Source organism: Camelus bactrianus, chromosome 6, assembly GCF_048773025.1.
Source record: "Camelus bactrianus isolate YW-2024 breed Bactrian camel chromosome 6, ASM4877302v1, whole genome shotgun sequence".
In the NCBI taxonomy this organism is placed as follows: domain Eukaryota; kingdom Metazoa; phylum Chordata; class Mammalia; order Artiodactyla; family Camelidae; genus Camelus; species Camelus bactrianus.
The window spans coordinates 25,717,569-25,730,215 of NC_133544.1; the positions used below are offsets into that span (position 1 = coordinate 25,717,569).

The 12,647-nt window shown below is 37.2% G+C and overlaps 1 protein-coding gene across 6 annotated transcripts in view; it reads left to right on the top strand.

The window, feature by feature from the left end:
- Window positions 1–1,356: 1,356 nt before the first annotated feature.
- NUMB (NUMB endocytic adaptor protein) overlaps window positions 1,357–12,647 on the top strand; it is a 157,420-nt gene continuing 146,129 nt past the window's right edge. Inside the window, exon 1 of one of the 6 annotated variants that reach the window (XM_010962556.3) lies at window positions 1,357–1,468. The gene's annotated coding sequence lies outside the window, so the exon portion shown is untranslated. Of the gene's footprint in view, window positions 1,469–2,028; window positions 2,857–12,647 lie in introns of those variants that run through there. The other 5 variants (XM_045522739.2, XM_074365297.1, XM_045522737.2 and 2 more) reach the window with 5 other exon arrangements.

Below are 12,647 nucleotides of genomic sequence, written 5' to 3' on the forward strand. Positions count from 1 at the left end.
AAATAGAAGAGATATGGAACAATGAGTTAGCAGGAAGAAGAAAAGGGCAAAGTCCAAATTCTTGGCGCCACAGGAAGTCCCCAACCATAAAGTGACGCCCTTGAGTGGAGTACCTTCTTGACTTCTCCCAATCCATCTCTGAGTGTATTTTTCATTGCCCGTGGATTTGTGCATTATAGGTAGAGTTGTGAGGAAGGTATATTTAAATTTGATTTAGAAATTGAAAGAGTAGTTAGGTTAGCATTTTGTTACTTAGGAGCAGGAAAAGTGGGTGGAAATGAAAAAGAAAAGCAAAAAGCTAATGATGGATATATTTCTAGGAGCACAAGAATTTTTATAGCAACACTAGATTTCTCAAAAGTGCCTACTGTGATTTGTACCCAAATGAATGAAAAATGCAAGCATTTACTCTTGTGCATTGTGCCAACGTGAGAAAAGAACTGCAGTTCATTCAATGGTCCTAATTTAGACTGCTAGGAAGAAGAGAAGTTTAGAAAAAAAGACAAGCTTTTAAAGTATCTGACACACATCTAGTAGGGCTATTTAAGAACTGCTGAGCATAAAAATCAAGTTGCAGGGAGCCGAATTCTCATTTCCAGAGCGTTGCAAGGGTAAAATTGCCCGTTTAGTCCAAACTTGCTGATGGCTGCCTGGTCACTTCGCAGCCAGCCAGGGTAAGTCTGGAAGCTGGAGAACAATCAATATACTACTTCAGTTTATTAACGACGTTTATAATTGCAACAAAAGTGGACTGACTTCTGCTAAATAAACGGTTATGCTTTGTGCTTTAGAATGGAGACTTCTGGAAAGAACTTCATGAAAATTTGGCACCCTGGGACCTCAAGAAAAGAAGGGGGAACTTTAATCTATATAGTGTTTTTCTCACAAGGAGTTGGAAACACTTCTTAAACACAACCTCTGGTGTTGCTGTTTTTTAAGTACTACCCTCTGGGAAAGCTAGCAGTGATAAGCTTCCTCTTAAAAGGAGGCAGCTGGAGAAAGGGGTGAGATTCCAAGAGTCAACTCTACAACAAAGAGTTAACCCTCCCCCTCGGATGTGAGCGTCTGCCCCTTCCTTGCTTTCTACTGCGCAACCAAACTGTGCCCAAACTCGAACCAACCATGGCCGTCACATCCCTTGCCAGTTGACTTAACAGACACTTTCCGCAGCCTATCAGAACTTCGAACTTCCCAACTATCAACCAATTACAACTAAAGCTTCGTCTAGGACGCTCCAAGTCCGGGAGGGGGTTAATACCGGGTCCAGGAAAAGGGGCGGTAAGGAAGCTATGACGGACGGCTAAAATAAGCCAATCAGAGCAGAGGGTTGCCGCCTCACTATCCAGTGGAGAGGTAGGAAATGTGAAATAGGGTGGGCCTGTTGTCATGGGGGAGGTGGTGGCGCTTGGTGGCTACTGGCGGCCGAGGTAGAGACAGTGGCGCTGGAGTTGGTCGGGGGCAGCGGCAGGTGAGTTCGAGTAACGTGGGCCTGAGGTCTGGGGTCAGTCACAGTGCGGAAACTCCAGTTCGGTGCTCGGAGAGGCGAAGGCCAGCGGAGGGGGGCCTGGACTGCGGACGGGTCGGGCCGAGGCTGGGGCGGGAGCCAGGGCGGGGGCGGCGGCGGCGGCGAGTTCGCGCTGACTGGGCTGGTGGGAGAACCGCCCGACTCCTGGCCGCGGAGTTCGCGGTGGTAGGGTAGGCTGGGGCCAGATCCGAGCAGGTCAGGCTGGGAGGTCCCTTGGAACGCCCAGCTGCTCGGGTCTGGGGCACTAACCGGCAGCCGGTGTGTGAGGGGTAGGTCCCCAGGGAGACAGGAGCAGCTGGGGTCCCAGAGAGGGGGGTGACCCAGGGTGACCGGTTACGACCTGGTCGGAAGGCGGGGTGACTTGGGAATGCCCAGGACAGCTTGAATGCGAGGGAGAAGGGGAGCTCGGGAAGCCTGGGAGCGGCCCGAACGGAGAAAGCTGGTTGGGGGGTTGCGGTGCCGGGAGACTGGGAGTGGCCCGGGTCCAAGGGAGAGGGGAGACGGAGGGCGGCCAGTGTGTGGGGGACAGGGAGCGGTCGGGGTCCGAGCGAGGGCGTCGAGGAAAGGCAGGGAGAGGGCTGAGGACTCTCCTGAGAAAGGCGGCTGTCGCGAGGGAGGAGGGCTCTTGGGGAGTTAAGAGGCTGCGGGTCTTCGGAGGGTCCGACTGGTGGAGACCTTGAACAGCTTGGGGTGGAATTGGAGCGCCCTTCCCCCCACCGCTGGTCTGGGATCGGAGACCCAGGACTGGACTGGGAACTCGTGCGTCTGAGGATCCTCGGGAGACCAGGGAAAAAAATCCTCGAGGGGGTAGTCTGTGTTTGAGTCTGGGGTGAGGAGTCTAGCTGCAGAGTCGAAGTTCTCTCTGTTGGAGAGAAGTGGAGCAAAATGACACGGGGGTGGGCGGGGAGTAGTTGTTTCCTTGTAGGAAGGGAGTAGGAGATAGGGCGGAGTAGGAGGGAGCGAGAAAGTTGCTCAGGAAGAGAGTAGTGGTCTTTTGGAAGCTGGCCAGACAGATGTGAGAAATTAACATGGGGCCATTAACAGGTTATAAGGACTTCAGAAATAGAAGACGCTTAATATTGAGATGCCGTGTAGGACCAGAGAAAAGATCCTAAAAGCAAGGTTGTGACTTGAATTACAGTGCTTTAGAAAAGAAATTTGTTTTAGGACGACAGCAATAATGTTAAAAAAAAAAAAAAAAGAACATTGACAGGATGGGGAATTTCAGTGGGGAAAGGGTAGGAGTAGCTTAACTAAAGAAGTAGGACCGGGAACTTGATCAGAAAGAGGAGAGACATGAAGAGGATAAGCTTACCCTCGCCAAATTAGAAGTAAGTTTGAATTCTCGTTCCACCAACTAACTTGGACAACTTAATCTATCTCTGTGCAGAAGTTTCATCTGTATAATAGGGATAACAATAGTTTCTACTTCTTAGTGTCGTTTTTTTCACATGAGTTAATATTTGTGGAACTTTTAGAATAGTGTCTGGCACAGAGAAAGCACTGGATTATTAAATGTGTAGAGGATAAAGAAAGACCTGAATTTTTTTATGCAGTTCTCAAACTTGCACCAGAAGTGATTAAATAATCCCGCCTCCAGGTGAAATACAGACTGCTGGCCCCGTCCACAGTTTCTGATTCTGTAGGTCTACGGAGGGGGCCTGAGAATTTTGCATTTATCTTATGCTTATGTTGGTCAGGGGACAACACTTTAAGAATCACTTGCTTTAATGAAAACAGTTTAATGTAGCAATTCTTAAAATACCTGCATACCCTGTTAGAGATGGGTAGAGGCAAACTGCAAAAAAGATCCTAATGTAAGGACTACCATATTTTAAGCCTGTTTTTCAAACTATGAATCATGATTTATTAGTAACTTTTAAAATCAACTTAGTAGTTTACCACCAGCATTGAAAATAAAATGAAATAGACTAGCATTGCACATGGCAGGGAAAAATACTGTTTTTGGAAATCTTGCTCATACATGTTGTATGTACTAGGTCACAATGTAAAATATATTTCTTACAGTTAAAAGAATTTGAAAAACTGTGTTGAGCCATACAGTGCAGCAAAAACAACCCTTCAGTAGGGGCATCTAGGAACTGGGTTTTTTTTATCTATCTACCTACCTATCTATCTACCTATCTATCTATCTTTTTGTGGTAATTCTTTCTCAGGTGGTGATACATTCTATTAAATTTCTTCAGTTTCTGATTTGGTTTCTTCTGTGTTTGCCTTATCACATATTGTGTTGGGCCTCTTTTTAGATATTGATACTATTTGGCATGAGGACCAAAGGGAATTTGAGGCAGAGAAACAAAATAGAGTGGTGTTTCTCCAGCGTGGTCCACTTTTGTTCCACTCATGCTTTCTTATATACCCTTTCTTTTTTACCACTCTACTGTCAAACACTGTAACAAACCTAAGTATACACAGACATATTGACAGTAAACAGCCAACACTGAAACAGACTGGTTTGAGAACAGTTCATGTATAGAGAATAAGCGAAAACCAAGTAAGACGTTTCAAAAGAGAAAAGCAAAAAGGTGTTTCCTTTGTAGAGAGTAAAGGTATTTTAAGGCTTTTCATGGCCCTAATACAAAATATGTACTGTAGAAGCATTTTTAAGAGAACCAGATATACTTTACTTGTGTATTTTAGATTTCTAGGTTTTTAAAGGGAGAAGAAGTAGTGATAACACTCTACTGTAGAATGCACCTGGGATAGATTCTTAACTACAAAAATAGTTGATTAAGCAGGAGCTTTTGTTGTGATGGTTTTCTCCCTTGAGGATGAACTGAATGTGGCATATGTTGTAAATTGAACTTGTTTGAGGGACCTAACTAATCTACAATAATTTTAAGCTTTATTAAGAATATATGTGTATGTTTTGTGCTGTTTTTGGTTTGATTTTTCTTCTATTAAAAAACTAGATGGTTTATATTTAGAAATAGTTGATTTGTATCTGTTTTTATGGATGTAAAAACAGAGAAAGTAAGACTGAAAACTGAAAGTTCTTACAGCTCCCCATTAATCCAGAGGATTTATGTAACCTTTTCACTAGTGTTTTATGAAACTATGAAGAAACTTACGGAGTAGCTTTGCATCAAAAATTTTAGATAATTTTTTTCTTTTTCAAAAATAAATCTTAGTTTTATTTCAGATCATTATGTTAAAATTTTAATTTTTGTTTGGAAGACTGCAAAACATGTAATCATTGCATGTTTGAGTTGAGAAGCATAAGTAGTCTTTCATAAAACAAATTTACTAATTTTTTTGTGAAAAAAGTTCCAAGGATGAAAGCTTTTGAATTCCTTATATTGAGTTAAATGGAGTATCCCTACCACCAAAGTGGTTGTTCTCTAAGTCACTGTACTGTTGGTGGGCATATTTGTGTAGATCATTCAGTTCTTTGCTAACTGATAGTGGAATGTAAAATCTTTATAATCGTGTGTGGGAAAAATATAAAAGTTCCTTCATAATTGTGAACATTAACCAGTTTGATTACTGACTTGCTTTTTAATAAATGGACTTTATTCACTTGACTTATTATTCACCCATAATTTAATCATCTTATCTACAAATAGCTCTGATTGCTCAACCCTTTTTATAGTGAGATTTGTTAATCTGTAGTTGAATAAATGGTGGTTTTTAAATCCCAAAGAAACTGCTCCTGACTACATTTTAGTGAGGCTGAATTTCACATTTCATGGGTTATTCAGGTAAATGATTTAAAAAGTGGAAGTTCAATTAACACTAGTTAATTAAGTTTATCTTCTATTTCTGTAAAGTGTTATTTTCTTTTATAAACAGCTTCTGATCTGCTTTCTCTGATTCTTGCCCTCTGACTACCCATATGGTAAATCCTAATGGAAATATTGGTGCCTGAAAATCTAGTTCTGTAAGAGTACGAAACCCCTGTGCCTGGTTTTTAGTTTGCTGGGAGAATTCCTTTTATCAGAAAAGGTCTCTTGGTAAACTTATTACCTTAAAAAAAATCTTTTATTAGAGCACTTGGAAAGTTACATTTTATTTTGGATTTGCTAAAATACATCTATTGTGTTTAATAAATTATGATTTTTTCTTTTGCTCTCTGGACTGTGAATGATTATTCTAATTGGTATTTTGTCATCTCTTTAAGAGGGATAATAATATTTTGAAATATTTTCTTTTTGTTCCAAATTTTGTGCTCACATTGTTCAACTAACATGTTTATATGGACTTGGCATTTCATTCTCCTTTGTTGTGCTTACTTGCTTGTGGTTCCACTAAACTAAACTAAGGGTACACTAAACTAAGGGTAGCTTCCTCAAGATGTTTGCCTGGACACTGGTGTAATTAGTGTGAATTTTCAACTTTTTGAAATTCACAGGTGGCCATTTCCGATAAAGTCTGCTACATTCAGAGTGAAGAACTCCTTTTTGTCCCTTGGCCTATCCCCTTACATGGATGCCTCAATTTGTTATGTGTTATGATATGTCAATTAAATGCATTCCTTTCAAAAAATAAATAAATTTTTATTTGTATGAAATGTATCTTGAGTTCTGCATTTCTGAACACTTATATATGATTTTTTGGACATATTGTAGTCCTTAAATTAAAAATTTTTGCTATCTTTTTTTATCTTGACATAAAAAAATCTTATATTTGCAAAGAAATATACTTTTTTTTGCAAATAAAAGAAAATTTGTAAAGAAAATTTATATTCAATCATATAACATTGGAAATCTCATTATTAAAGATAGAAGTTCTATATTAGGCTTTAGGATGTTCAGATCTGAGACATAGGTCCTTATAAATAGGATGTCATTATGGTATTGCTGCATATTTTTGAAAATATAAAATATGCACTTGGAAATCTTGGAGCAGAAGGAGGTTTGAGACTAAGGGAGAATGAGGAGAATATGGACGTGTGTTTAAGGAGTCTGGAGCATCTACAGGAAGTATGTCTAGAGGAGTGAGCCATTCTTGGCAGTTTTCCTGGAGTGACATATGTAAAGGAGGATGATCCTATTTGCAGCAGTCTCACATGGACGTATTTTTCATTCGGCTTGCTATGATTCTTCTTTTTTTTGTCTTCCACTCAGGAAAGCATGTTAGAATACAAATAAATAGACTGAGAATTTCTAGTCCTAGAGAATGGAAGCCTGGGCAAGGATCATGTGGGTTTAGAATGCTGGACACTTGTCTCTGTTTCTCCAGCTCTTGGGAATAGGTGCCCAGCAGTTACAACTGGGCCAATCCCTTCCCACTTGTCCTTTCCAGTGGAGTCTGGAATTAGGCAGTAGGAAGAGATTCCTAGTCATTTTAAATGGATTAATCAAGTCAATAATTAATGTTCAGTGATTTCCCTTCTCTCCCTACCAAAACTCTTTCTCCCTACTTGCGTGCTGATACATTACATTCAGGATCAGAGTCTTGAGTTCTCTGATTAGATAGCAAAATCTTAATTGTGGTAATTTGTTTATGTTAAGGTGTATATAGTTAATTGGGAAAATGATGATTATCAGATTTTTTCCAATTTAGTTAGTGAAGAAGAGGGATTTAAAGTAGTAAAACACTGCTTGGCTCCTGAATAAAGGCAAAGTCAGGGAAGTCAAGAACACAGAAAAAACCAAAATTCATATCTTTATTTTTAAGATTGACTTTGGCTACCTTCAATCTTACAAAAGTAAAAGTGTACTTTTGTCCTGGTCAGTTGTGTACAAGTACTTGTTAGGTACCTTTCATGTGGTGCTGCTTTGCATAATTTATGAGGGTTTATTTACTTAATTATTTTAATATAGCCAACTTTGTTGTAAGGAACTTTAGCTCCAAGTATTATTTAATCAAGGTAAACTTTTTTTTTCAACCTAGAATCTCATAGAACCATAGAATAGCCTGATGACAACAGAAGTATATTTGTAACTACCATATTATGAAATTGAAAAAAGCATTATTTGTGTTCTGAGGAAGAATGATAGAATGGAAAAAATCCAAGTTTTATAATTGTATGACCATGTTTTTGAATCCTTGCTCTGTCATTTACTATTTGACTAATTGGGCAGTTTATTAAACATCTCATAGCCTCAGTTTTGTCATCTATAAAGTGAAGCTTATACTATCCTCCTTAATGATGTTGAGAATAAAAGCATGAGGCTAATATTTTATCATGTGGGCACAGGTGTATCTCTAGCATATTACCTGATCCTCTTCCAGGTATGTATAAGTTTTCATTAACAGTGGGAACTGTTAACTCTACTGCTAGAAAAAACAATTGAACATTATAGATTAAATGATTCAAAATTAGTTCTAAATGCCAGTTAGAAAGGATCTGTTTGTCTTCCCCTGCAGTTAATACATTCCTCTTCACTATTCAAGTAGAATTAGGTTTTATTTCGTAAGTTAAGTCCTGTACCTCTCTTAGTTAAGGATTTGAGCAAAGGTGAAAGAAAAATCTTTTTACATCTGCAGAAAGCTGTTAAAAGCTATATTATCTCTTAAATTGTCTCTGATGAAAGCAGCTGTATAATTTCCATAATATTCATGACGTAATGGACTTTCAGTTTCATCAATGAACATAATTTTTGAATGGTTAATTATTTAAAGAGTAGATTAATTCTTATTTTTGAAAATTATTCATTATTGGTAGTATGAAAAGATGATATTTCCTATGATAGCCAAGTCTTCCTTACTCTTACACTATTTATGGTACTAAATAGTGTATTTAAAATATTGGCAAGAAAATGAACTGTAAATGTTAATTTGTGTGACTGGTCATCATTTCTAAAAATGTTAACATTAACGTGGTTCATCAAAAGCTGTTTATTTCTTTTTTTTTTTTTTAACATTTTTTATTGACTTATAATCATTTTACAATGTTGTGTCAAATTCCAGTGCTCAGCACAATTTTTCAGTCATTCATGGACATATACACACTCATTGTCACATTTTTTTCCTCTGTGAGTTATCATAACATTTTGTGTATATTTCCCCGTGCTATACAGTTTATAATCTTGTTTATCTGTTCTACAGTTTTGAAATCCCAGTCTATCGCTTCCCACCCTCCACCCCCCTGGCAACCACAAGTCTGTATTCTCTGTCTATGAGTCTATTTCTGTCCTGTATTTACACTTTGTTTTTGTTTGTTTGTTTTTGTTTTTGCTTTTTAGATTCCACATATGAGTGATCTCATAAGGTATTTTTCTTTCTTTTTCTGGCTTACTTCACTTAGAATGACATTCTCCAGGAGCATCCATGTTGCTGCAAATGGCATTATGTTGTCAGTTTTTATGGCTGAGTAGTATTCCATTGTATAAATATACCACTTCTTCTTTATCCAGTCACCTGTTGATGGACATTTAGGCTGTTTCCATGTTTTGGCTATTGTAAATAGTGCTGCTATGAACATTGGGGTGTAGGTGTCATCCTGAAGTAGGATTCCTTCTGGATACAAGCCCAGGAGTGGGATTCCTGGGTCATACGGTAAGTCTATTCCTAGTCTTTTGAGGAATCTCCACACTGTTTTCCATAGTGGCTGCACCAAACTACATTCCCACCAGCAGTGTAGGAGGGTTCCCCTTTCTCCACAGCCTCTCCAGCATTTGTCATTTGTGGATTTTTGAATGACGGCCATTCTGACTGGTGTGAGGTGATACCTCATTGTAGTTTTGATTTGCATTTCTCTGATAATTAGTGATATTGAGCATTTTTTCATGTGCCTTTTGATCATTTGTATGTCTTCCTTGGAGAATTGCTTGTTTAGGTCTTCTGCCCATTTTTGGGTTGGGTTTATTTTTTTCTTATTGAGTCATATTAGCTGCTTATATATTCTGGAGATCAAGCCTTCGTCGGTTTCATTTGCAAAAATTTTCTCCCATTCCGTAGGTTGTCTTCTTGTTTTACTTCTGGTTTCCTTTGCTGTGCAGAAGCTTGTTAGTTTCATTAGGTCCCAAAAGCTGTTTATTTCTTAATGATATCTTTCTCTTATATTCTAGCTTAATTTTAGAAACCATGCAGTTTGGTATTTTATCATATTGTTGAAGATTTTTAAAAATCTTATCTTATGATGTTAGATTTAATCTCTTCATAAAGCTGTAAATTGTTTCAAGTAGAGTTTATCTTTTTTGGTATTTTCTGATATACATAAATGTACTGAATGAATGGTGGGAAGACCTTGATTGGAGGCTGAGTTTATGACATCACCTAAATGAACTTCGATTGCCTGAGTTCAGATCTAATTCTACTTCCTTAGGCAAGTTAATTTAGCTTCAGTTTTCTCATCTGTAAAGTAAATTGCTTTGAGAATTATATGAGATAATTTGCATACAGCGTCTAGCACAGTACTTAGCTCATAGTAAATGCTTAGTAAATGTTACCTACTGTTGTAAGGATCCAGAATTGCAAATAGGAGGTAAAGTGAATAAATCAGATAGGAGGCAAAAGATTTTTCTGTGTTTTTTGCATGAACTGTGAAAGAGTATTAGTGAACTATGAAACCGAATCTTCATTTAGACATTCAAAGCAATCTCGAATTCTTCTTGACCCTGTTGTGTTATGTTTAGTCCAGTTTGTGGAAAAACTTGAATCTTTAGTTCAGCTGTGTTTTTTTGCTTTTCAGTCACAGTTAATTCTTAATTATTTACACTCAGATTAGTGTTGTTTTAACTAATCCCTGAATTCTTTTGGATTATGTAGTGCAGCTATGGAACCTCTTAGATAAATTTTTCACTAGACTTGACTCTACTTTATTTAATATTTAAGTGTTGAATCTCCTTGGCATTGAATATCCCAATTAGCAGTTCTTAATCTGTTACCTGCAGCTCTTTTGATTTGGGGTGGATATTTTCTGCAATTAGTAAAGCATTCTCAAATCCATTTGCTCATCAAGTATTATCTGTAGGCAAAGGTAATAAGTTCTAAATATATATATGCCTATACAGTTATATATATATTTAGAATTGATTACTGTTGTACATATATACACATATACTTATATATTTGAAGAATATATATTTTCAAATAAATGTTGAGATGAATTTTTTAATCTTTTTATTTAGACTGAATTTATTGTGGCTTTGGCTGTTTTCACTATTTGTTCCATCAGTGGATGCTGAAAATTCAGTTATTACCATGTAGGGATCAGTTAATATTTTGACTTTTAGAAAGGTTCATCATACTTAAAAGCTCTCACCTTACTTTTTCTACTCTTTTCTTACCCAAATGTGCCAATTCTGAAACCCTAGTATACTTCTGTTCCCACAGCATAGCATATGCATTTTTGGGGACAATTTTATTCAGGTATAATTGATACATAATGAAATTGCACATATTTAAAGTATACAGTTCGACTGAGTTTTAAAAATCTCTATGTATACCACAATCAAGATAAGGAATGTTACTTACCACTCTAAAAATTTCCTTGTGCCCCCTGGTAATCCATCTCTCCTTTTCCACTCCCACTGGTAACAAACTGCTGTCATTATAGTTTGCATTTTCTAGAATTCTATATAAAGAGAATTGTATGATGTTTACTCTTGAGAGGGAAGTCTCGTGTCTTTCATTCTGTCTAAATAGCTTAAGGTTCATCCATATTATTTTGTGTATCAGTAATTTGTTCCTTTTTATTGCTGAGTACTGTTCCAATATATGATATATCACAGTTATTAAAATCTATAATGCTAACATGGGGTTGTTTCCAGTTTTTGGCTATTCAAATAAAGCTGTGAACATTCTTTTTCATTTTTGCACAGATATGTGTTTTCATTTCTCTTGGGTGTATATCTAGTAGTGGAATTGCTGGGCCATTGGTAACTCAGTTTCCAAAGCAGCGATACCATTTTATATTCCCATCAGCAATGGGAATGAGCATTCTAACTTCTCCACATCCTCACCAACATTTGTTAATATCTGTTTTTTGATTAAGTCATGCTTGTGGATGAGAAGTGATAATTCATTGTGGTTTTGTTTTGCATTTTCCTGATGGCTGTTGATGTTGAGAATTTTTCCATGGGTTTATTGACCATCTGTATATTTTTGGAGAAATACCTATTTGAATCTCTTACCCATTTAAAAAATGGGTTGTCTTTTTAAGTTATGAGTTTTTTAAAAATCTATTTATTCTGAATATATATCCTTTATCAGAGATATGATTTGCAAATATTTTCTCCCAACATGTGGCTTGTATTTTCACTCTCTTGATGGTGTCCTTTGAAGCACAAAATTTTTTTATTTTGATAAAGCAGTATGTTTGTACTTTTGGTATGGTATCTATGAAATAATTGCCTAATCCATGGTCATGACTATTTATGCCTATGTTTTCTTCTAAGAGTTTATACTTTTAGCACTTAACAGTTAGTTTTATTATCCATTTTGGGTTAATTTTTGTGTATGGTGCGGCTAAGGGGCCCAACTTAATTCTTTACATGTGGTTATCCAGTTGTCTCAGCACCGTTTATTGAGACCATTACTTATTTTTTTTTTTCAATTTTAATTTATTTATTTTTTGGGGGGAGGTAATTAGGTTATTTATTTGTTTATTTTTTTAATGGTGGTACTGGAGAATTGAACCTAGGGCCTCATGCATGCTAAGCATGCACTCTACCACTGAACTATACCCTTTCCCCGAGACCATTACTTTTTGTTTATTGGCTTCTTAGGCAAGTTTAATGAAATTCTCTGCTTTGTTACTAATTCTTCGAAGTGGCAATTTGTTGGCTTTTGGGTCTAGTGTCACAGTTGGGGTCATGGTGCTGAGGGAAGCAATTACGAATTGCAAGAAAGGGTTATAAATGAACCCACTGATATAAATATACAGTTGTCTAATTTCATCTTTACATTACTTGAAACTTGACTATTAAATGAAGTACAGCGGCCATTTTTCTGCCTACTGGGAAGGCTTGTATCCATAGTTTTACAGAAGCTTCAGTGCTGGACCATTTAATGGAAATAAGGGTCAGCTTTTTGAATATGTGACTTAAAGGAAAAAAAAATTGTGTCATATCTCTCCTTCCCCCTCTTCTCTCCCCTTTTCCTCTTTAAACTCACCTACCTTATTACCTTTTTATCTTAAGAAGACTTTTTGGATTATTAACACATATCCTTTTTCTGAAGGAAGATCACAAACTAAGGCTTTATTTTTTAA